Source organism: Dipodomys ordii, unplaced genomic scaffold (genome assembly GCF_000151885.1).
Source record: "Dipodomys ordii isolate 6190 unplaced genomic scaffold, Dord_2.0 Scaffold82, whole genome shotgun sequence".
In the NCBI taxonomy this organism is placed as follows: Eukaryota; Metazoa; Chordata; class Mammalia; order Rodentia; family Heteromyidae; genus Dipodomys; species Dipodomys ordii.
The window spans coordinates 2,406,319-2,429,128 of NW_012267298.1; the positions used below are offsets into that span (position 1 = coordinate 2,406,319).

General features: G+C 45.8%; 1 long non-coding RNA gene across 2 annotated transcripts in view; it reads left to right on the forward strand.

Annotated features, from left to right (window-relative positions):
* LOC105992351 overlaps nt 1-22,810 on the forward strand; it is a 123,705-nt gene that overhangs the window by 50,563 nt on the left and 50,332 nt on the right. Inside the window, exon 2 of one of the 2 annotated variants that reach the window (XR_001175399.1) lies at nt 6,137-6,266. This is a non-coding gene — a long non-coding RNA (uncharacterized LOC105992351). Of the gene's footprint in view, nt 1-6,136; nt 6,267-10,420; nt 10,446-22,810 lie in introns of those variants that run through there. The other variant, XR_001175401.1, reaches the window with a different exon arrangement.

Below are 22,810 nucleotides of genomic sequence, written 5' to 3' on the forward strand. Positions count from 1 at the left end.
AAGCTCGGGTGGCCACCTTGTTGCCTGTGTTCCCTGAGCTCAGTGGTTTGGTATCACAGTGCCTTCTGTTAAGTTGTCACTGCCAGGGGCACACCGGAGTCCACATTCCTTGCGATGGAAACCATTGGTGCCCCGGACCCCCAGCTTGTCTCTTTGGGCTGTTGTGGGTTGGGGTACTGTGGTTCATGTGGCATGAGAAGAGGGGGAGGAATTGGCTAACACAAATGTCTTCTGTCATTCTCTCCCTATTTCCAAGCTGCTGATCACAAGTCCTCCATGAATAGCTTAGTTATCTTCCTCATGGTTAATGTTGACCTAAGAACTGGGATAAATGATATTTAAATACAGAAGTAATACACCAAATCTGTTGTACCCTTTATTTCATTGTGTAGCAGCTTCAGGTACAGCTTCCTTGCTCAGGGAATACTTGGATCCATTTATTTGTCAATCCAATCATCATTTAATCATTCAAGAGAAGTTTTGTCAAGTTTTTTCCTACAGTGGATGTTGGGGAAACAGAGGTAAAGACGTGTTTTACACATCAGCATCATTACTACTTTTTCTTTAACTGAACAACTATTATATTTAGTCTTCATTTTTATGTATGAAGAAACAGGGGCATGGAACAAGTATATTGTCAAAGATCATACACCTAGTGTACGCTACAAGTTTCAATCTAAGCAATAAAAACCTAAACCTTACTGGGTTTTGTTTTTACATTTACTTATTTATTTATTTTTGGCCATTGTAACTCTTAGGAGTTCACGACCTAGGAATTTTTTTTTTTTTTAGGTGTTCAGTGGTTCAACATTGGCTTCCTGGAAGAGGCAGCCTTCATTCTGGGGGTGTGACTTCCTGGACTATGAACTCTGAGCCGTAGGTGGGCCCCAAGCTGTCTAGAGAAGATAGCTTATTAAAATGGAGAGTTGAATGAGTATGGGGCATTTTCTCATGGAGGGGAGTCTCCCCTCACAACCCTTCTTTTGGTACACCTGAATGTGTGGGGAACTCCCTGCTTTTCTTATGCACATTGATGCTTGAACTCCCAGAAGCCTGGAACTTCCCCAGGGGTCCCATTGGCTCAGAGACTTGACATCACTCGAGTAACTGGAGACTGGAATTAAGTGGAAATATTTATACAGTTTTCTTCTGTGAGTCACCAAAAACTACAGGCCAACATCTCTCTGCGATCACTTAGCCTTTTTTTTCCCCTGTATGTAAATGAACTTTCTTTTCTATTCAGGAAGCAGAGACTGAGCAAGGAGGGGGAGATGAAATCAGTTAATCTTAGATTAGAGCGAGACTTGGAGATTGCCTGGTTCAACCTCTTTACCTTGCGAGGAGAAGGACTTACTTGGAGAGGGGTGCATAGTGTATGCTTTGGGGAATGGGGAACACATTTGTCAGAAGAACTCTCCCCTTCTTCCAGCTTCTTTCTTGTGCAGAGGGTGTGTTTTATCTACGCAAGTCACCCAGGTGATCAGAAAACCTTGTACAGAAATCAAGGGTTTTGATCTGGGTGGCAGGACTCAAGTATTCTGGCAGGAAGGGAGGTTCGAAGGTTGGAGAAATGAAACCATTGACTTAGGGTGATGATTTAATCATTTGTCACTTCTGTTGAGAGAGGATGTTTGTGAGGAACAGCAGGATGCAAATGTAGGTCTAGAAAGGAAAGTTTGAGGTGGGTGAAATGATTCTGTCATGGCCCAGGGAAACCTCCCTGTACTGGTGACCTTCCAGAAACTCTTCCATCTGCCATCTCCCTCAGACCTCACTGGAGATTCTGCCCTCCAGTACTGTCTGTCCCACTCCGTGCAGCCTTCTAAGGAAGCTGGGCTGGGAACACGGAACATCGGTCCCTTCTTATGGGACCATAGTGGTCCTCATCGTCTGTCCTTCCAGGACACCTACAGGCTTCTAAAGTTAGATTCCCTCCTCTTGCTCCCAGCCTCAGCCTCTGCAGAGGCGGTGGATCTTCCTTGAGCTGTTAGGTGGGGATGTCAGAGCCCCCTGCTCTGGGGTTGGGCTTGGAAGAAGGCATTCCTGCCCCTCCTGGCACACCCTTTGTGGGAAACAGGTGGCTTGTGGTTAGGATCCTCCAGAGCGACATTCCTCATTGGCTTTCATGGCCCGGCCTCTCCAAGTAGCCTTCTCCTCGCTGGCGAAGAGGTTGTCGAGCCAGGCAATCTCTAAGTCTCCTTCTTTTTAAAAAAATTTTTTTTTAATTTAATTTTATTTGTGAACATACTGTACAGAGGGGTTACAATTACATGAGCAGGATAATGCATACATTTCTTACCAAGCATTGCAGCCTCCTCCTTTGTTTACCCTTCACATCCCTTCCCAGCTTCCCCCCTCCCTCCCAATCCTAATCCCAATCTCTCCCCCCCTCCCACCAACGTTGTAAAGCTCAGTTTCTAAGATTCCCTGATTGCATCTCCTCCTCCTTGCTCAGAGCCTCTGCTTCCTGAATGGAAAGTTCATTTCCATAAAGAGCAAAGTGATCGCAGAGAGATGTTGGGCTATAGTTTTTGATGACTCACAGAAGAAAACGGGATAAATATTTCTACTTAATTCCAGTCTCCAGTTACTCGAGTGATGTCAAGTCTCTGAGCCAATGGGACTCCAGGGGAAGTTCCAGGCAGCTGGGAGTTGAAGCCTCAAACAAACCAGGGCCTCTTGACGATGAAATCTGGACACCCAAGCATCTGGGTGCTGTGGCTGCTCCCACTCTCCAGCTAGGGTTATCTGCGTGGCTGGATATCGTGTAGATGATTTCCAGATTAGAAATTACGTGTGCTTGCTTATTTCATGACTGGCTTGTTTTCTCCAGCCCAGTACACCCCCCTGTCCACGGGCTGGTTGGTCTTTGTGCCATCTATGTTTCCATTGTCCCTTGTGCTGGGGCAGTCACTGTCCTGGTGGCATTCAGGGTCAGGCTGCCCTGCTGGTGGTACAGATGCCTTGCGGATGCATGTAGCAGTTCCCTGGCGGCGGTTGTTTGGATGCCCAGACACTGTCGCTTCCCTCTCCTGGTTAGAGGAAGGCCTTGCCTTTGGGTTTGTGGAGAAGGGGTAGTGAACCTGTGGTATACCGGGAACTTGGTACCTGTGACATTCTTGGAATTCTGCTGTCAGATCCCAGGGGAGAGTGACCAGGGGATTGAGCTTGGCTATGTCTCTGCCTCTTACCTCCAGAGGGCCCCGTGGGGGCTGGGTCTGCCTGTCACTGGCAGTGAAGATCCTCAGATGTTCTGCAGAGCACAGAGTATCGGTAATGAGGGGTCGCTGTGGGTCCCAAGTGACGTCAGGGAAGGGTTGTCATTGTGGCCCAGGGCTTGTGCAGCCAGGTCCAGTGTGTGTCTTTGCTGACCACAGAGCCACCTCATGTCCTGTCTTTGGGAGGACCGTGCATTAATAAGGAAATGGCAGGACAGTCTGGGGGCTGGTCACCTCATCCTTCAGGCCCAGGCCCTCACACATGCTGGTTGCTGGTTTTCCTCTTCCCCTCTTCTGCTGGGGTGGCTGTGTGTCTGAGCAGGCCTTCTCACAGTGGCCCACATTAGGCTGGCTGGCCTGTGCTGTGCATCTAGCCTCTGTAAGTGGGAGGTGACTCAGTGGTTTGGTATGTTAAGGCAAAGCTGGGACCTTGCTGTTCTCTTCCATGCTCTGAGACCTGTGGCTTGCCCAGAGCTCTCTCCCTGCTACCGCAGCAATCGTTTGCAAGAGAAACTTTGACATTTTAGCTTCTTAATTTTCATGAAGCATTGCTTGTGTGTGGCTAAACACATGAAAGTGTTCATCACATTGGTGCTGGTGGCTCACTCCTGTAATCCTGTTCAAGAGGCTGAGAGTTGAGGATCATGGTTTGAAGCCAGCCCTGGCAGGAAAGTCCATGAGACTCTTATCTCCAGTTAACTACCAGAAAACCAGAATGCAGCTGTGGCTCAAGTGGTAAAGTGCTAGCCTTGAGGAAGAAGCCTTAAGAGCAGTGTCCTGGCCCTGAGTTCAAGCCCTGGGACTGGCACAAGCAAAAAAAAAAAATCAAAATCAAAATGAGCTCAACTGCCTTGGAAGACTTCCTTCCTTCCTTCCTTCCTTCTTTCCTTTCTTCTTCCCTCCCTCCCTCCCTTTTTTTCTGTAGATGCCAGAGTTCAGTTATTATTCATCCAACTACTCTGCCTTAGCAGAAAAACTAGTAGCCAGTCTGCAAACCAGTCACTATGTCATGTATTGATTGGTGGCTGTCTGACTGCCTCCTTAGCCCATCCAAGTGTTGTTTCTATAAGATAGGAATGATGGCTGCACTTGTCTGGACCTCGGGGCGGGGGCACTGTGCTGTGGATGCTTCCTCTCTAGAGGAGCCACCCTCAGAGAAAGAGCTTCCACAGAGTATGCTGACAGATGTGACAGTGGTCACCGTGAATCCCATTGCTCCAGGACATGACTGAGCTCTTCCTTTACACAGTAGCATTCTGCAGCAACCTGGCGAGATGAAGGTATGGCAGTCTAGCCCATTTTACAGATGAGAAAACTGACAAGTGAGAGCCCTAGCCAGACCCGGAGCTGGAGGGCTGTGGACCCGTGCAGTACTGCAGTCTCATGGTCTTCATGTACTCAATTCTCCCCACTGCTGGTCCCCTGTTCTGAGTAAGCCCTTGTAGTGAGATAAGAAGAGGGAAGACCTTTTATGTTCTATTAGGAGGTGACTAAGAAGTTAAGGCTCAAGCATTTGCTTAAGAGGTATTCCTTAGTGGCTGACATTTCTAGGTGCTTTTAGTGCAAAAATCTGCTAAGATGCTCACTTAACCTACAGAGCACAGCCTTGAAATAAGAAACAGAGCTTCGGAGACTAAAGGAACTTGATGAGGCTCCTGGCACAGGCAGAGCTCATGGGGCCCCAGGGTTTCTGATAAGAGACCACCACCAGCCAGGAAGCCGGGCGGGGAAGGGGGTAACAAGCAACTGAATTTTGACAAGACAGCAAAAGCATGCTTTCCTGGTATCAATGGCCCAGGATGGCTGCCTGCTGGGAAGATGACAGGATGGCCACTGAATGCACTGCTGGTTGGCAGGACTTTCTGAGGAGGGGATACCCAGAGGGCCACAGACAAGCAAATTATGGCCGTGTTGTTCCCAGAAGGGGAAATTCGTGGTGGGGAGGGCAAGCTACCTGCGCTCTCTTCCCAGCTCTGAGGCAAGGCTATTTGACAAGCTGTTCCCAGAGCTGGGACTTCGTTCCCTTCCTTTGCTCTGTCATGAGTGATTTGCCTGCTCATCTGCTGGGGGCTTTGAGGGAGGTTGGTCTGTGGGGAGGGGCACCATAATCCATGAAGCGTGAGTGGAAGAACTTAACTTTCTCCAGATGCCCTGTAGATTCATCACCATCCACTTGGAGGGCAAGAGGATGCATGTGTCTGGGATCATCAGGCTGGGCGTCAGGCCTGGGAGAAGCTTGGATGTTCTCTCCACAGTGAAATATCCAGGTGTCTGTCCATACACCCTCGATCCTCACATCATCCCAACCCCTTGGCTACCTCATGTAGCCAGCTGCTTCACTATCAGTTAAGATAAGAATCTCTCATGGGGTCACTTTTTTTCTTGGTTCCCTGAGTAATTCATCATGGCCATGTGTCACACGCCCTAGATGATAGCATTGGCATAGATAAAAGTTATATCAAGGGTAAGCTGATGTTGCTTCTGTGGTCCACACAATCCCCATGATCCACATGACAGGTTGTGTGTTCAAGACAGGGCATTTTTCAGAATAAAGTAATGAAGTATGAACAAAGAATGGACACAAGAATGAGAAAAAAATAACAAAAAAATCCAAACCCAAAACTCCAGTAGGGAAAATGAACAGCTTCATAGGAGCGAGGAAGACTGGAGCATCAGTTCTGGTCTGATTTCTTGCATGACGCCTAAAATGGGCATCAAAGCTGATCTTCCAAGAATAAAATGCCTAACACAAGGCTTGGCACATAACAGTAGCACATAAATGCTTTCCTGGTGACTGTCATTTGGCGTACCGTAAATGTGCAGCTTGTAGTTTTCAAATGAGTGAAACATCTCATTACCAAGTCCACCCGAAGTGCACACTGATGCTGATAACTCCTTCTTTCCTTGTGTATTTCTAGAATCCTGTTACACCTGGGATTTCCATACTTACAACCTGCAAAAACAAAAAAGTGTTGTAAGCCCTCCAGAAGCAAATCTAGGACATCCTTCCCTGAATGAACGCTGGGGTATCTGGAGAACTGACGTGAGGTAAGGGGTGTTCTTCTGAGCTTTGTGGGAGCAAAAATAGCTTTTGAGATAGATAGTATCTGCAACACCACTTGAAGTGTGGTTCTTGATTTCTCCATGCGTCTTCCTGCCTTCCTACAAACTGCTCAGCAGGCTGGCTTCCAGTAGCTGCCCCTTCCCCATGGCCTGGCTCTGTTCTATGCTAGGTCCACCAGGCCCACACCTGCCCCGTTCTGGTGCTCTTAGATGAATCCCACCATGCCTGTCCCGCTTCCTAGCTGTGATATGTGGAGACCACGTTGGGGGAAGGAGGGGAAGAAGCAGGGTGGGGGAGGGAGGGAGGGTTCTGTAATCAGGTCAGAACACCTTTGGGGCACCCAGATTGTGAACTCTTCCTCCCAGCCCAACCCATTCAGCATTTCCTCCTCTGCCTCCATCACGTATTCCAGCTGCACAAACCTGAGCTGCCCAGGGGTAGGGGCTGAGAAGAGAAGACCAAGGGCTTCTGGCAGACATAAGGCTTTCCTGTTCCTTCACTGGGACAAACATCTCAGCCTCACTAAGACTCAGGTTCTGCATTTGCAGACTGGGACCTTACTGGTGGTGCCCAGTGGCCTGAGATGCTCTGGGGATGAATGAGATATAGCAAAGACAGAGCTTCACAGGTAGCCCAGCATGGCACAGGAAGTGCTCCCACACAGAAAAAGGGGTGTCCTTGTTGTTTTCTTTCTTTGGGAGTAGGGGTGTGCCAATCCTAGGGATTGAACTCAGGGCTTAGGCTCTGTCCCTGAGCTCTTTTGTTCAAAACTTGTGCTCTACCAATTGAACTACAGCTCCATTTCAGGAGTTGGGCATTAGTGGCTCATGCTTTATACAGGAGTCTGAGATCTGAAGATCATGTTTGAAGCTAGCCCAAGCAGAAATGTCTGTTAAGACTCTTATCACGAATAAACTACTAATAAAAGTGGCTCAAGTGGAAGAGCATTTGCCTTGAGCAAAAAAGCTCAGGGACAGTGCCCAGATTCAGAGTTTAAGCCCCAGGATAAAAAAAAAAAAAAAGTCTCATGGATTTTCCTGCCCAGTCTGGCTTCGAGCTGTGATCCTCAGATCTCAGCTTCCTGAATAGCTACGATTATGAGTAGCAGGAGTGGTATTCTTTATTAATTTTTAAAATGTGCTTTAGTGACTCCATATAATGTTCCTTTTGTGTTCCCAGGCCGTTCCAAAGTCTTGGGTATACTGTTTCCCCAGCCTTTTACCTATGCCCAAATCTGCCTGAGGGATGGTTTGAGGAGAGAGAGAGAGAGAGAAAGAGAGAGAACACACAAGAAGATCGAAGTTCTGAAAGGTTCAGAGGAATGAATGAGATTAGTGGCAATTATTCTTTAACAAGATGCTAGCAAGAATAAATACCATGATGACATGGAAACTGACATGCATGATGGCTGCCACAGATTGGACAATTCTGTTGGATGGGAAGAGGGTGAGGAGGACGCTGGGTGCTCAGCAGTCGGCACTGTGTGGCCGGTGCAGGGAATTGCACAATACTGTTCTCCCTACCCATGCCTTTTTGTGTCACATGCTTGTTTTTCTCAGTTGCTGGGTGCTCAGCCTTCCCATGACATTGGGAGATGGAGTGTGTGAGGCCTTGCCCTGCATTGAGGTGAGGGGCACAGGTACACACCTACGGTATTCCAGACCTATTAGGAACAGCCATTTTTCAGTTTTCTTGGGGGACTGGTTCAAAGATACCCCAGTCTAACGATGCTTGCCTTATTCAGAATAGAATATGATTAGCATATAATCTACGTCGTATACTTTAAATCATCTCTAGCTGACTTGGAATACCTCCCGCAATATAAATGCTCTGCAAATAGTTCTGCTGTAATTGTTCAGGGGATAATGGCAAGCAAACAGGGTGCACATGTTGAGTCTCCATGCAGCTCTTTCTTTCCTCTTTTTCATCCGCAGTTGGTTGAATTGACAGGTACAGCCTTTGTGGATGTGGCTGACTGCACTTGGGGGATGAGGAGGGCTCTGTTCTCTCTGCAGGATGCTTGCTGGACAGGGTGCTGCCTCCTGTGCCTCTTGAAGGATGTTTGTGAGTAAATCTCCCCAGAGCTGAGCTGCTGATGAGCAGTTAGGAAGCTTCATTGTCCGTCAGAGTTCTGTCCTCCAGTGTACTCACAATTCTCTCTCTCTCTCTATTTTGGTGCCAGTACTAGAGTATGAGCTCAGGGACTAAGTGCTGTCCCTGAGCTTTTTTGCTCAAGGTTAACACTCTACCACTTGAGCCATAACTCTACCTCCAGCTTTCTGCTGGTTAATTGGAGATGAGAGCCTCACAGACTTTCCTGCCCAAGCTGGGTTCTAAAGATGATCCTCAGATGTCAACCTCTTGAGTTGCTAGGATTACAGGCATGAGCCACCAGCGCCTGGCTCTGTGTGTGTGTGTGTGTGTGTGTGTGTGTGTGTGTGTGTGTGTGTGTGTGAGAAGTAGATACTGAGAGAGTCTGGTCCCTTTTCTCTCCTCCACATGGATCTATTAGTCCTTCCCTGAGGCTGTCACCAGAGCTAACCAGGTTCAGTTGCCCAAATCTTGGACTTTTTAGTCTCTAGAACTCTTTTTTTCACAGATTTCTTTCAGAGATTCTGCATCAACTACAGAAAACAAATGATGACAGTTGACTCTTCTCTTTTGACCCTTCCCTGGGCCATTTGGGCTCCTGACCTCACCTGCCCTGGTTGCTTCTTTTGAATCCCTGCCTGTTATTCACACACCGGCCTTGTTTGGCACTGGTAAGAGGGCATCACAGAGCCCTGCCTTCTCTGATCTGTAGATTCCTGCAGCCCTGGTCTTTAGCCACAGGGTACAGGTTGCTTCCTGTACTTCTTCACAGGTACAGGTAAAGGTTGCTTCCTGTATTTCTTCAGTGTTGACAGTAGTAAGAATGATTAGCCCACTTGGAACCCTAGACTGGAAACAGAACAAACATCTTTTCAAATCACATCTGGTGTTGGCCCGCTACTACTATTTCTTGTGGTTTTGTATTGAGGTTTTTTGATGCATTATATTTGACCTCGAATTTATTTTTAGCAGTAAAGACAGTTCAATTAATGTCAAAACATGAAGGCATATATGCAGAGGATGGGGTTAGTGAGTCTGGAGGAAAATGTGCCTAATTTTATTTTATTTTTTGATAGAATCTGTCCCCCACCATTCATGGTGACACCCACACTCAGGAGCTTCCTCAGTGATGCTCCTTGAGGGCTCTGTAGAGGAGGGAGCAGTGGTCAGGTTCTCTGCAGAGAAATACAGTGTTCCTGGGCCTTAGTCCAGCTTATCCAACAGCTGACTGCCCAGAGGAACAGCCATCACAGATTGATGGTCTTCGTTATTACAGCTATCATTAGGGCCAAGGTCAGGCTGTGGATCCTCAATGCTCAGAATCTCCTCAGTAAGCTTTGTGATTCTTTTCCTAACACCAGCTCTTCTCTCTGGTTGGGTCATGATTTCCAGGAATGTTCTCAGTTTTCTTTGGCTGGCATCATGACATGCACAAAGGACATGTATAGGAACCATTTTCTTGACTTACTTGATTTTTCTGGACACGATATTGACCTAGAAAGTGAAAATGGAGATGACTGCCAGTGGTTTATGCTTGTAAATCTAGTCACTCAAAAGGCTGCTTTGGATCTCCTTGGCTTTCAGTGCAATCTCCTTCTTGTTGATGGTTAGATCATAGTATTTCCCTTCCTTCCTGTTTTTCTATCTTCCTGCTGTAAGCCTGATGCTGAATGGTTAAATGATTTCCATCTTTAAAGGCTTTAAAATATACTTGTCACCTCTGTCCTCAGAGAAGCAAAAGCAATGGAAAATGAAAATGGATACATACCTATGTCTGTCTGTACCTATATAAGTGCATATATAAAAAATATGTATCTTTCCATAGCTATACCTATATGGGGAGGGTCTTCTACTGCTTTGGCTTATATAGTGTGAGAGGCTGTGAAGTCGGATCTTCTGTCTCCATCTGGAGACCAGGGTAACTAGTGGTGTAGCTAGAAGGTCAGAGAGCTGGAGGGGTACCCGCATAGATAACCATTCCAGTCTGAAGCTGAAGACAAGAAGACCAAGTACAGAAGAAGGTTGCCCCAGCTCAAGCAGCCAGGCAAGAAGCATCACATTGGGAGACACAGGTGAGTCCTGGGTACCACAAATGTCCTACTGTCTGTGGCAGAATAGTGTCAGTGGAGGTAGTTGGGGTGGTACTAGTAGTCATCATGATGATGTGAAGATCGGGCCACTGGTACTACCAGTAGGGATGGTAGAAATGATACTAGCCCAGACTGTTCCTCAGGGACTCCAAGCTTTGAGTGCACACTCTCATTTACCCTTGACAGCCTGCAAGGACATGGAGTAGTTAAGAACTGCTCTCAAGAGAAGAAAGGAAGGTTGGATGCTAGTGGCTCACGCCTGTAATCCTGACTTGAGGCTGAGAACTAAGGAGTGTGGTTTGAATCCAGCCCAGGCAGGAAAATCCATGAGACTCCTCTCTCCAGTTAATCAGTGAAAAGCCAGAAATGGAGCTGTGGCTCAAGTGGTAGAGACCAATCTTACCCAAAAGAGCTAAGGAATGGAGCCGAGACCCTGAGCTCAAACCCCTGTACTAGCACTGAGAGGGGTGGGGGGAAGAGAGAGAGAGAAAAGAATTATTCCTATGGACTGTATGATTCTCATCAAGTTGAGCAGTTGGTGCTCCGGGATTTTGCATAATTTTAAATTCTTTTTTTTTATTTTTTAAAGTTAAGGCCCAGGGCTAGGAAGGTGGCTCAGTGGTAGAGCGCTTGCCTTGCATGCCTGAGGCCCTGGGTTCGATTCCTCAGCACCAGATAAGCAAAAAGAAAAAAGCCGGAAGTGGGGCTGTGGCTCAAGTGGTAGAGCACTAGCCTTGAGCTGAAGAGCTGAGGGACAGCGCCCAGGCCCAGAGTTCAGGCCCCACGACCGGACCCAAAAAAAAATAAATAAATAAAGTTAAGGCCCATAAGAAGACCAGTTACTCAGTTGGTTTAAGTGCCACTCATTTGGCTACTTCTATCCTGTTACAGCTTTTACCATCATTCCCCTGGGGCAGACTCCAGCTCTGTCCAGGTCTCACCCTTTGCCTTTTATTCTTCTCAGTTCCAGGTTTCTAAGGAGCTGGAATAAGCTTGCTGTCCAGGCCAGTGGGCCTGGAGATGACCCTCTATCGCTTGTCTGCCTTGTATCTGGGTGAAGTCACTTGGTTGTTCCGAGCCTCTTTTCCTTCTCTGCAAAATGGCTTTTTCTTAGGACAAGGTGACATCATTCATTGCCTGTGACTCTTCAAGGCTTCAGATGCTCTACCAATGGGGGCAGAGCTAAAGCCTGTACTGGCCATTGATTTCAGGCCTTTGGACCTGATCTTCCTCATCTGTATGTGAAAGCACAGCTTGGGTTGGCTACATCAGTCTCTCCCTGACTCACGGTTTCACTCATGTACCATCTGCTTTCTACACTGATGAACTGTTAGGGCTTAATGGTGGCAGAGCCATGGTGTCCCCTGGGGAACTGAGGCTGAAGGGGATGTCCCCGTGTCAGATATTACAGGAACCCTTTCCACGTCCACTCCTTCGTGAGCATAGTGGAACAAAACACTTCCCACACTTTCCCACAACACACTTGATTTTCAGAAGAGATTTGCATTTTCATAAAGTTGTAAAGGTAGTTCTGAATTTCCCATACTCCTTGTACCCGTTTTGTCTATTACTATTTGTTTTCGCCACTCCTGGGGCTTGCACTTGCTAGACAGGTACTCTACCACTTAAGCTTTGCCTCTAGTTCCTTTCAGCATTTTTTTTGGGGGGTGTTAATCTTGGGGCACTGTCTCTGAGCATTTTGCTCAAGGCTTAGTGCTCTATTAGTTGAGTCACAGCTTCACGTCTGGCTTGTTTTGGTTAGTTAATTGGAGATAAGAGTCTCATGGCTTGCCTGTCCAAGTTGGCTTTGAACTGCAAGTCTCAGATCTCATCCTCTTGAGTAGCTAGGATTACAGGTGTGAGCAACTGCCTTCTAGACTGACCTGGGGCAGTGGAATTCCTCCTTGTGCTTCCCCGTGTCACTGGGGATGCCAGGCCTATACCAGTGTGCCCTGCTATTGGTTGAGTTGGAGTCTCATGAGTTTTTCTTTGCCCAAATCAGCTTCGAGCTGTGATCACCTGTTCTCTGTCTCCCAAGTAGCTATAATTACAGGCTTGAGCCTGGGTCTGGCCCCTTTTGTCTGTTACTACCATCAGTACAATACATTTGTTATTCTTAATAAGCCAATAAACTGTTACCTACTGAGTCCTTGCTTTTATTACATTCCTCCAGTACCCACTGTTCTTGGCTCCTGTCTAGAACACCATTGGACATTTAGTCCCCTTGTCACTTTAGGATCTTATAGGCTGAAACAGTTTGTCACTTACTCTTTGTTTTTGGTGACTTAGTTTGAAGGAGTATTGTCTGGCCTTCTATCCAGTGTCTCATAACTTTCCTGAATTTGTGTGTGTGTGTGTGTGTGTGTGTGTGTGTGTGTGTACCAGTCTTGAACTCAGGGCCTGAGTGATGTCCCTGAGCATTTGTGCTCAAGGCTAGTGTTCTACCACTTGAGCCATAGTTCTGCTTCTGGCTTTTTGGTGGTTAATTGGAGATAAGTCTCATGGACTTCCTTGCCTGGGTTGGCTTTGAACCACTATCCTCAGATCTCAGCCAATTAAGTAGCTAGGGTTATAGATGTGAGCAACCAGCCCCCTAGGCTATGTCTGAATGCTTTTAATTCTCATTACTGGATTGCAATTACAGGTTTGGGAATGAAAAGCGGAGGTAAGGTGCCTTGGTAATGACATCATGTCAATATGATTTGTCAATAATGACATTAAATTTGATTTCCTGTCTGTGAAGAATTTGTCTTTCTCCAGTATTAAGATACTCTTTGTTTGTTTAGTGAATCCCTTTCCATATTGTACTCTGTAGAGGGAAGGTACTGTGAATAGCTCAGATTGAAGGAGTGGAGATTCTTCTTGGTGGATAGCAGAAGTATGCAAACTATTTGCCATTTTTCTTTTATTATTATTTTTTTTGGGGGGGTCCGGTCATGGGGCCTGAACTCTGGGCCTGGGCGCTGTCCCTCAGCTCTTCAGCTCAAGGCTAGCACTGTACCACTTGAACCACAGCGCCACTTCCAGCTTTTTTCTTTTTGCTTATCTGGTGCTGAGGAATCGAACCCAGGGCCTCATGCATGCAAGGCAAGCGCTCTTCCACTGAGCCACCTTCCCAGCCTCTATTTGCAATTTTTCTGCATGGGAGATCAGTCTATTCTCTCATACTTCTTCGTTTAGGTTACTAAGGACTGTAGAGTTTAAAAAATCATTTTAACCTCATTTGGATTATTATCCTATTGAACGTCATTTTGTTGCTCAAAATTTTCCTGCTTTGGCTTTACAGTTCTTTCAGGAACTTCCTGGGTTCTTCAGGCACAGCTTCTCGTGCTGGCTTTGATTTGTGTGGGACACTTTCACATTTACCAGCACGGTAAACCATGCCAGGCTGGTCTGGTACACTCTCCAAGAAGCCAGCCCTTCCTCTAGCCTGAGCATGCTCACCAAGAGTAATGGACTTGAAGTACAGTCCCTCTCCTGGTGGCCTTCTCAGTCATGTTCTCAACTTCACCGTTATCAGGACCAGCCAGACAATGGAATCAGTACTGTGGTTCTGGTAAGACCATCGAGACCAAGGGAGACAGGACCTGTGGCCTGGCTTCAGGCTCATCCCTTTGTCTGCTCCAAGTGGTCAGGCACCTGTTTATGTGAGAAAAGCATCTTTTCCATCATACTTTGCTTCTTTTCTGTGACTTCATGAGAGCATTTTTTTTTTGAAGGGACCCTCCTTTGGACAGGTGGCTTGACCTTGTTAATTACATTTTAGTTACATACATCCTGTTTCTGAGCACTTTAATGAAGACATCCTGTGAAAAGCTCCTTGAATTTTGCAGATGGTGAACCTGAGCTCAGCCAATGTGAGCAGAGGGGCGGGGCCTGCCTGGGGTAGGGCTAAAAAGGGAGCAGCCTGCCTGCTCTGAGGGCTTGTTTGCTAGAAATTTGGCTGATGGTGGACCCTTTTGCAGAAGTAAGCTTTGCCTTGCCAAGTTCCCTGTGAGTTAGTGTCGTTCTTCCTATGTGATACCCCAACATCCAGCGCTATTTCTAACACTGCTGCTTGGGTTCTGTGCCTGAGGAGTTGTGTCGGGATATGGTGGTGAGTGTCCGTGTGCATGCACATATAAAGGGGACAGTGGCCAGGCTGTGACCAGTGACTACAGCCGTCATGCTCACAGCCCCTGGGTGTACACCTGGCTGTTCAAAGGGAGACCGGAGGTGTGCTCCTCCAGCACAGGCTCCTCTTGTGCTGGCAGGGCCAGCACCTCAGTGTGGCTCTGCTGAGGCAGCATCGTTTCACTAGGGCTTTTTGTGCCAGCCACACACCCAGCCGCACTGTTCTGTTCTGGTCTCAGAGATGATGCCCTCTGCAGGACTCCCCTGCTCAGTTCTGAGAATCCTATCAGGAGATAGCTGCATCTTGGAGCCACTGTCTTTGTGTCTCTGTGCCTCTGTATCCTTTCCACACCCCCCCAAGCCCCCCTCTACCCCCCATGTAGACTCTTTCACATTCTATTCATGGCTTTGTTCTTTCCTAAAAGCCTATTAAGACAACCAGTGTGTGTCCTCTTCCTTAACAAGCCCTGAGAAACACCCAGGCTGTATGTCTGTAGGTCCTTCCCTCCCTTCCTTTGTTCATGGAGCCACATTCAACTCAACACCTGGAGAACCAGAATGCTGTCACCCACATCTTCTGGGTCCCTTTGCCAGGAAGCCTGATTTCCCGTCTGCAAGCCCACCATGTTAAGGGGGAAGAGCGGCGTGCCCCTGTATTCCACAGCCTGCTACGCACAGAGGTGAGGCTGTGGGTTTTCCACCATGATCAACTGTCCCCAGGGTGGGCCGGGCACCCGCGCCTGCAGGAGTGTGTGTGACCATGTAGGATGGAAAGAATCTTTTGAGAATAGACCAGGGCTGTGCTGACAGGGGAAGTGAGGCTGGGCTGGAGAGAACACGTGGGCTGGGTGCTTCTTGGGGGGTTTCCTCCACACAGAGGGCCCCCAGCAGGCTGACTGACAGCTTCCTGTGACCTGTAGGTTCACTCAAATTCACACCGCTTACTTTCTGCCACTCACCGAGCACAAAGCGGTTGCCTGGGGGAACAGAACCAACTCTCCTTTCTTTTTTCTGTTTTTTTTTTTTTTTTCTTTACTCCATTTGGATACCACAAGTAACAGAAATTTATTTCTCACAGTGCTGGAGGCTAAAAGTCCAAGAGCAGCATGCAGGTAGTTGTAAATGTTGGGTAAGAGCTCAATTTGTGATTCACAATCAACTGTTTTTTCCCCCTGTTCTTCATATGGCAGAAGGAGCCAGAGAGCACTCTGGGACATCTTTTATAAGGACCAGAGTCGAATTCATGAAAGCTCCATTTTGTCACTGCCCCTCACCTCCAGTTAAGAATACAGCATAGAGCCGGGCACCAGTGGCTCAAGCCTGTAATCCTAGCTACTCAGGAAGCTGAGATCTGAGGATCATGGTTCAGAGCCAGCCTGGGCAGGAAACTTCGTGAGACTCTTATCTCCAATAAACCACTAGAAAACTGGAAGTGGCTCAGTGGCTCAAGTGGTTGAGCGCTTGCCTTGAGCTGAAGAGCTGAAGGACAGCGCCCAAGCCTAGAGTTCAAGCCCCATGATTGATCTCCCCCCCCCCAAAAAAAAGAGTACAACATAGACTATTCAGACAATTCAGACTATAGCAGCCCTTAAATGTATGTATTGAATTCACTTTTCAGGCATGAAGCTAGTTGTAAAATATTTAGGTATTAGGAACCACACCACTACATTTGTATTAACGTGTGTGTGTGTGTGTGTGTGTGCGCCCGCGCGCGTGCTCATGCCTGAGTCCTGAGGCTTGAACTCAGGGCCTGCTTACAGACGTGCTCTTACTGTGGGTGGGTTGTTGGAGACTTTTGGGTGGGTTGTTGGAGATAAGGATTTCGTGGACTTTCCTGCACAAGCTAACTTTTAATCATCAGATCTCAGCCTCCTGAGTGGCTTGGATTACAGGCATGAGCTGCTGGTGCCTAGCTTTGGTCTGGCTCTTGATCTTTCCCAGTATTGTTCTAACTTTTAAAGATCTATGATTGGAGGCTGGAAATGAGGCTGGGTGGGGTTTTGGACAATTCAAACTGTTTGGTCTTTTCCAAGTAGCCACCCCTAGAAATAGCATCAGATTGATACGTTAGAATCCTAACTGCTCCACCTTGTACTTTTGCCTATTGCTACATGTATCTCTGTGTCGGTTAAACCTCAGACACTCTTTCCGTGGTCAGGGGTATCCAGAGTTCTTCTGCCTCCGTCTGTACCCACCTCACCTGATGAGGTTGTGACAGCTCTTATTCCAGTGCTAAGCCTTCTGGTGGGATGTGATTTGTGGGAGGGGAGTGAGTATTCCCTCTCGTGCTAGGTGGGGTGAAGCTGGTGAAGATGGCCCTAGTTAGCCATCACTAAAAATCCTCAGTGTGCCACATCAGGAGGTCCAGGGGACTTCCTTCCCACTACATCGCTCGGCTAAGCTACCGACTGCCAGGCTTCTGTACTGTCTGTTTTCCTCTGAGTAGGTATCGTATTGGGCGGTACTTTAGAAGGACACAAATATCTTACTTCTCATCATACTTCCCCTGAACTAATTTTAACACCCATTGAGAATTCTTGTCCCAAGCAGTTATTACTCTGGTGTTTGCCAAAACGGTGAGTTTCTTTTTCCATCATGACTTCTATATTCATGAATTCAAGTTCTACTGTAAAGATGAACTTTCTTTTTCCATTTAAAAAGTATCTTCTTTACTCTGGACTCATAGCTTCCTATTCACAAGCCATACTGCATGGTGGTAATTAGGAAGTTTTCTGGGATTTGGCTATTAGGATACCCTCCACATTGAGGTCTATGTCCTGGATTTTGACATTCCCACATGTTCTGAGCTTTGTCTTCGTGACCCATTTTCACTGTATGTTTGTCTTCCCTAGGCCTGGAGACAACAGGCTTCTTTGGTATTCTTGCTAGAAATTAATTATCTAAATTTTATAAGGGGGAATTATCAGACGAATGTAAATGGAGAGGTCAATCTACAGCGTGATTAGTCAGGAGACAATGAACGCCAGAGGAGTGATTTCACATTAAAAGGGACAAAGGCACGTGACAGCTAAATATAGCTTGTACCATTGGATCAGATGCTGTTGGTAAAATTCGAATGAGGTTTCTTGATTTGCAGTTGTGTTTTACTGAAGTTCTTTTCTCAATTCAATCCAGTGACCGAGCTGGGATAACATAAGCTAACAGTGTTTGACAAGTCAGAAGCTTATATAGGAATTCTCTTTTATTTCATAAATGTGAGATTATTTCAAAATGAAAATTGAAAATCAATATACAATATAGTAAGAAACTCATCGGATCTAATACGAACTGGTAGCCATCAGAAATTTATTGTATTGAGAAAGACAAATTGTCCTAGAGTTCATGCAGAACTGACACATTTTATTTTTTAAACAAGAGAGAACAACATATAGTACTTAAACGTATTTCTCTACACTTAGGATTAGTTCTGAGAAGGGGATGTTTTCCCCATTAACAGCCATTTCTAGGAAATGTGATTGGAAGTTGTGGGACCCTGGGGGGTTTTTACTTGCTGATATTTTGTCACACAAAGGGCATGTGTTAGAATGGGAGGGAGGGTTGGGTATGAGTGTGCCTGACACACGTGTGACGATTTCAGAGGCCTCTGTGCTCAGCCCCTTTTCCGCTGTCTTCTCTGCACACAGTCTTGGTCAGGGGACATTAACTTCTGGATACTCTTTAGCCAGTTTTCTGCATCTGATCCATCTTTCATGGATTAAAAGTGGACACAAAGGCAGTTGTTGAACCGGCACCGCTTTATGCAGTTGACCAGATGTGTACCTTTGAAAACTTTTTTTTTTTTTTGTCGGTCGTGGGGCTTGACCTCTGGGCCTGGGCGCTGTCCCTCAGCTCTTCAGCTCAAGGCGAGCGCTCTACCACTTGAGCTACAGCGCCACTTCCGGTTTTCTGGTGGTTTATTGGAGATAGGAGTCTCACGGTCTCTCCTGCCCGGGCTGGCTTTGAACCGCGATCCTCAGATCTCAGCCTCCTGAGTAGCTAGGATTACAGGCGTGAGCCACCAGCGCCCGGCACCTTTGAAAACTTTTAAGGAAAACTTTATTCCTAATCTTGTTGTCAATTCTGTCTCCCCAGAAGAGTTTAAGTTAGAAATTTACCAGTTAGAGTCATCACATTTGCTCCATTAAAAAGCAGTGGTTTAATGGTGTTTAGTATCTCAATCTACTTAGTAAGATAACTGTTGTGGTTCCTCCAAGAATGTGTGTGTGTGTGTGTGTGTGTGTGTGTGTGTGTGTGTCCATGTGCATGTGTGTGTGTGCGCACTGGTAATGGGGCTTGAACTAAGGGCCTAGGTGTTGTCCCTGAGCTTTTTTTTTGCCCAAAGTTAGTGCTCTACCACTTGAGCCACAGCTCTGCTTCTGGCTTGTTGGTGGTTCATTGGAGATGAGAGCCATGCAGACTTTCCTGCCAGGACTGGCTTCCAACCACAATCCTCACATGCTAGCCTCCTGAGTAGCTAGGGTGACAGGAATAAGCCACCAGTGCCTGGCTCTCGCAAGAATTTTTGATGATCAAGAGACCTGTGTAGTTATTGTAAAATTTCTTTTAGATGGATTTATTTTGTGGACAGGTTTGGTGTTTAAAGCAGATGCTACTTTGAGAAGAGGGGAAAGGAAGACAGAAGTAATGTTTCAATAGTTGAAAGCCTACTGTATGCCCCAAGCTATTGCATACGTTGACCAATATAGCCTCTTGATGCTAGGTGAAATTCTTCTAGTTTATCATTGAGCCCAACGTATTAAAAAAGACATAACCCACAGGCTCTGGGTGTTCTCTGAGTTAGCTGCCATTTTCTCCTGCCAGTTCCTTACTCTTTTGAAGGCTTATTCTCTAGAATGCTTTTCACCACTTTCTTCAACATCCTGGGCTGTCCCATAACTATGTTTTTGTAGCTCTAGAGCATTAATTTTATTTGTGCCTTCTGAGTTCCTAGGCCTTGGCGCTGTCTCCATGAATGGAACTCCTAGCTGTGGCTACAGTGGTGGTGAGAGGGAAATCGAGAATCTGCGGATGGCTTCATCAGGCCCGTGTGTGCTGGGCACGAGGCTGTGCGTTGTGTCGTTGCGTCTCCCATCGGCTCTCTGCAGTTGTGGGACTCACTGTGCCCAGGGTCTGAAATCCGCAGCCAGTCCCATCTGGGAACGGGAAGCGAAGGCAAAACCTTACACGAGCTTTGCGTTTCCAAGTCATTTACATGTTTAAGCTCTTCAGTGAGTTTTCACAGGGTAGAGAACACTGGCAAAGTATTTTTGCCACAGAATTATCGCCATGTTTCTAGACATTATAAGCATACAGCTGAGTCATCATTAATGCCCATTACCATTTTATGTAATAATTGAGCTAACGATGGAGTGTGAAAATATTGTTTCACAGCTCCAAAGCATTTAAATATTAGATGCCTGCTTAATTCATCAGTAGAAACATTTTTGGAGACTTAAGGGTAAAAGATAAAGGAAGGGAAAAATCTATTTTTCACCAAATATAACTTTCCCAATAAGTATGGCTAAAGAAGCCAGACTCTGGAGGTTCACACCTATAATCTTAGCTACTCAGGAGGCTGAGATCTGAGGATCGCAGTTCGTAGCCAGCCCCGGCAAGAAAGTCCATGAGACTCTTATCTCCAGTTAACCCCCAGAAAATCAGAAGTGGCACTGTGGCTCAAGTAGTAGAGTGCTAGCCTTGAGCTGAAGAGCTCAGGGACAGTACCCAGGCCCAGAGTTCAATATCCACGACTGACAAAAAACAAAACAAAAAACCAAACACCAAAAAACAAGTATGGCTAAAGAAACAGCAAGATAAATTATTAAGAAATGTTTGGTTACAAATTGTTTTAACTACAATGAAAAAGTGCCTCATAACAAAATACATCTATCTTTCAAAACATTTACTGCTTAAATGACTACTCTACTGGTCCCGCATAACACACAGGGTCGATCATAGGAGAAATTACTTGCCAGTCCAGTCCTAGGCCCTCCCTAGTCAATTGTACCCAAAGGGGAAACATTAATTGAACTGTAAGCCGTTTTTGTCTAAAGGCATCAAAGACATACTGATGTCATTAACTGGACCTTTCACCAGAATGCTGTAATTTCTCAAAATCAATGTTTTTCAAAATAACATCACTACATGAGACTTTGGCAGTTTGAAGAATCTCCTAACATTTGGTTGATCCAATAAAAAGCACATTTGTGCAAATCCTTATGGTATCTGTATGTGAATATGAGTGATGTAAACATAAAGACAAATAATTATGTAGTAGAGTCCCCATCTTCAGTGCTTGTGATGACCAAAGCGGTAAACCATACCATGTCAAAGATAGAATACTAGCTCTTTCCTACTAGGTTCCCCCCCCACACCCCCAACAAGCTTGTTTCAGCTTGTTCATCTTGTTAAACTTGTCTGCGATCCTTAAGATTTACAATCGGAACACTCATTGTACATGTGCGATAAAGGAAGTGGGAAATGTGAAATTGGTCTTGGGGAGGATCCGATGGGATGAGGATGAATGGTGGAAGGGGAGATGCAGATCAAGAAGCACTGGACACAGAAATGGACATGTTAAATTGTAGCTCACTGTGCAGCCATTTGAAGGTTAGAAAAAAAAGTAATTCTGTGGAAGTTAGAGAAAATCAGACAAAAGATCTGGATGTGTATGTATGTTTATTTATTTATATTTAGTCTTCAATTTATTTTTAATTATATTTAAATAATTGTACAGAAGAGTTTTAGATAGATAGATAGATAGATAGATAGATAGATAGATAGATAGATAGATAGATAGATAAAGCTGGTCCTAGGGCTTGAAATCAGGGCCTGGGTGTTCTCCCTGAGTTTTTTCTGCTCAAGGCTGGCACATTACCACTTGAGCTACACCTCCACTTCTGGCTTTTTTGGTGGTTAATTGCAGGAAAGAGTTTCATGGACTTTACTGTCTAGGTCAGCTTTAAACAAGAATCCTTATATCTTAGCCTCCTGAGTAGCTAGGATCACAGGCATGAGCCACTGGGACTAGCTAATTATATTTTTATTATCATTAAGGAGTTGTACAAAAGAGATTCAACAAAACAGTTTATAAATACAGTGCATCTTGATTGATGTTTCCCCTTTCGTCATTCTCCCCTTCCTTCCCAGCCTTTCTGTTCCCATTTTTCTTAATTTTGTAGGCTATGCCTTGAATTTTAAGCTGCATTCTTCCCCTGAATAGATAATGTTTAAAAAACAAGAACAAACTTGATGGAAGTTACATGTATAAGACCAGGCAATAAAATTATTTTCAAGGAAAAAAAATACATGTATCCTGTTGGGTTATTTTGGTACCCAATCTTTCTAACATCGTTATTGGTAAGATTCTGACATAGGAAATGGATTACAGTAAGAAGCATATAGCACAATAGAGCATGAATTTTGGAAAGGCAACAGATAAAACATTGTATTTCTAAGCCTGAACAGCAGGAATCTTTTTGCTAAGTGTTGAGTCCATTGCCAGGAACACAAAAGGAGAAGTTGTCCTTCTGCTGAGCTAGACTAGGAACTACAGTTCTATCCAAACTGCTTTTCAGCATTCTAGTAGAGCCATCATTGGGCTGGTTTAGTACATCTCTGTGTGACTGATGTGTACCTCAAGCTAGAGCCTCCTCTCATATTCCCGCTTCCATGGCTGGACAGTAAGGAAGCCTCTTTTCTGTTAGTGTTGGGGCTTGAATTCCAGGCCTGGTTACTGCACTTGAGCATTTTTGATCAAGGCTGATCTGCTACCATTTTTGGTGATGAATTGGAAATAAGTAAGCATCTCACAGACTTTCCTGCCTAGGCTGACTGAACCATGATCTCAGATCTCAAACTTTTGAATAGCTAGTATTACCTGCATGAGCCGTTGGCACCTGACTTTAAGGAAACCTAATTTTACTGAATATAACAGTTGTCTCATGGATATTGGAGACGAATTTTAGGAAGATATGTCTCTAGTTTATTGCCTCATGTTAAAGCTCCATAGCTGTTTTATCTTATAGGTAGGTGGAGGGGCCATAGGTAGGAAGCTGGCCATATTTCATCCCACTTTGCAGTTCATGCCAAGACCATACACACTAGACTTCTCCCAAGTCTTGTAGCCCATTGAAAAGCGTTGTGACAGACAGCTAGATGCTTTGCCAAATTAAAGTTTTTCAGACTTAATCTGTCAGCAAGACCTGGGACTTTGAGGGTGAGTCTTTATTAAA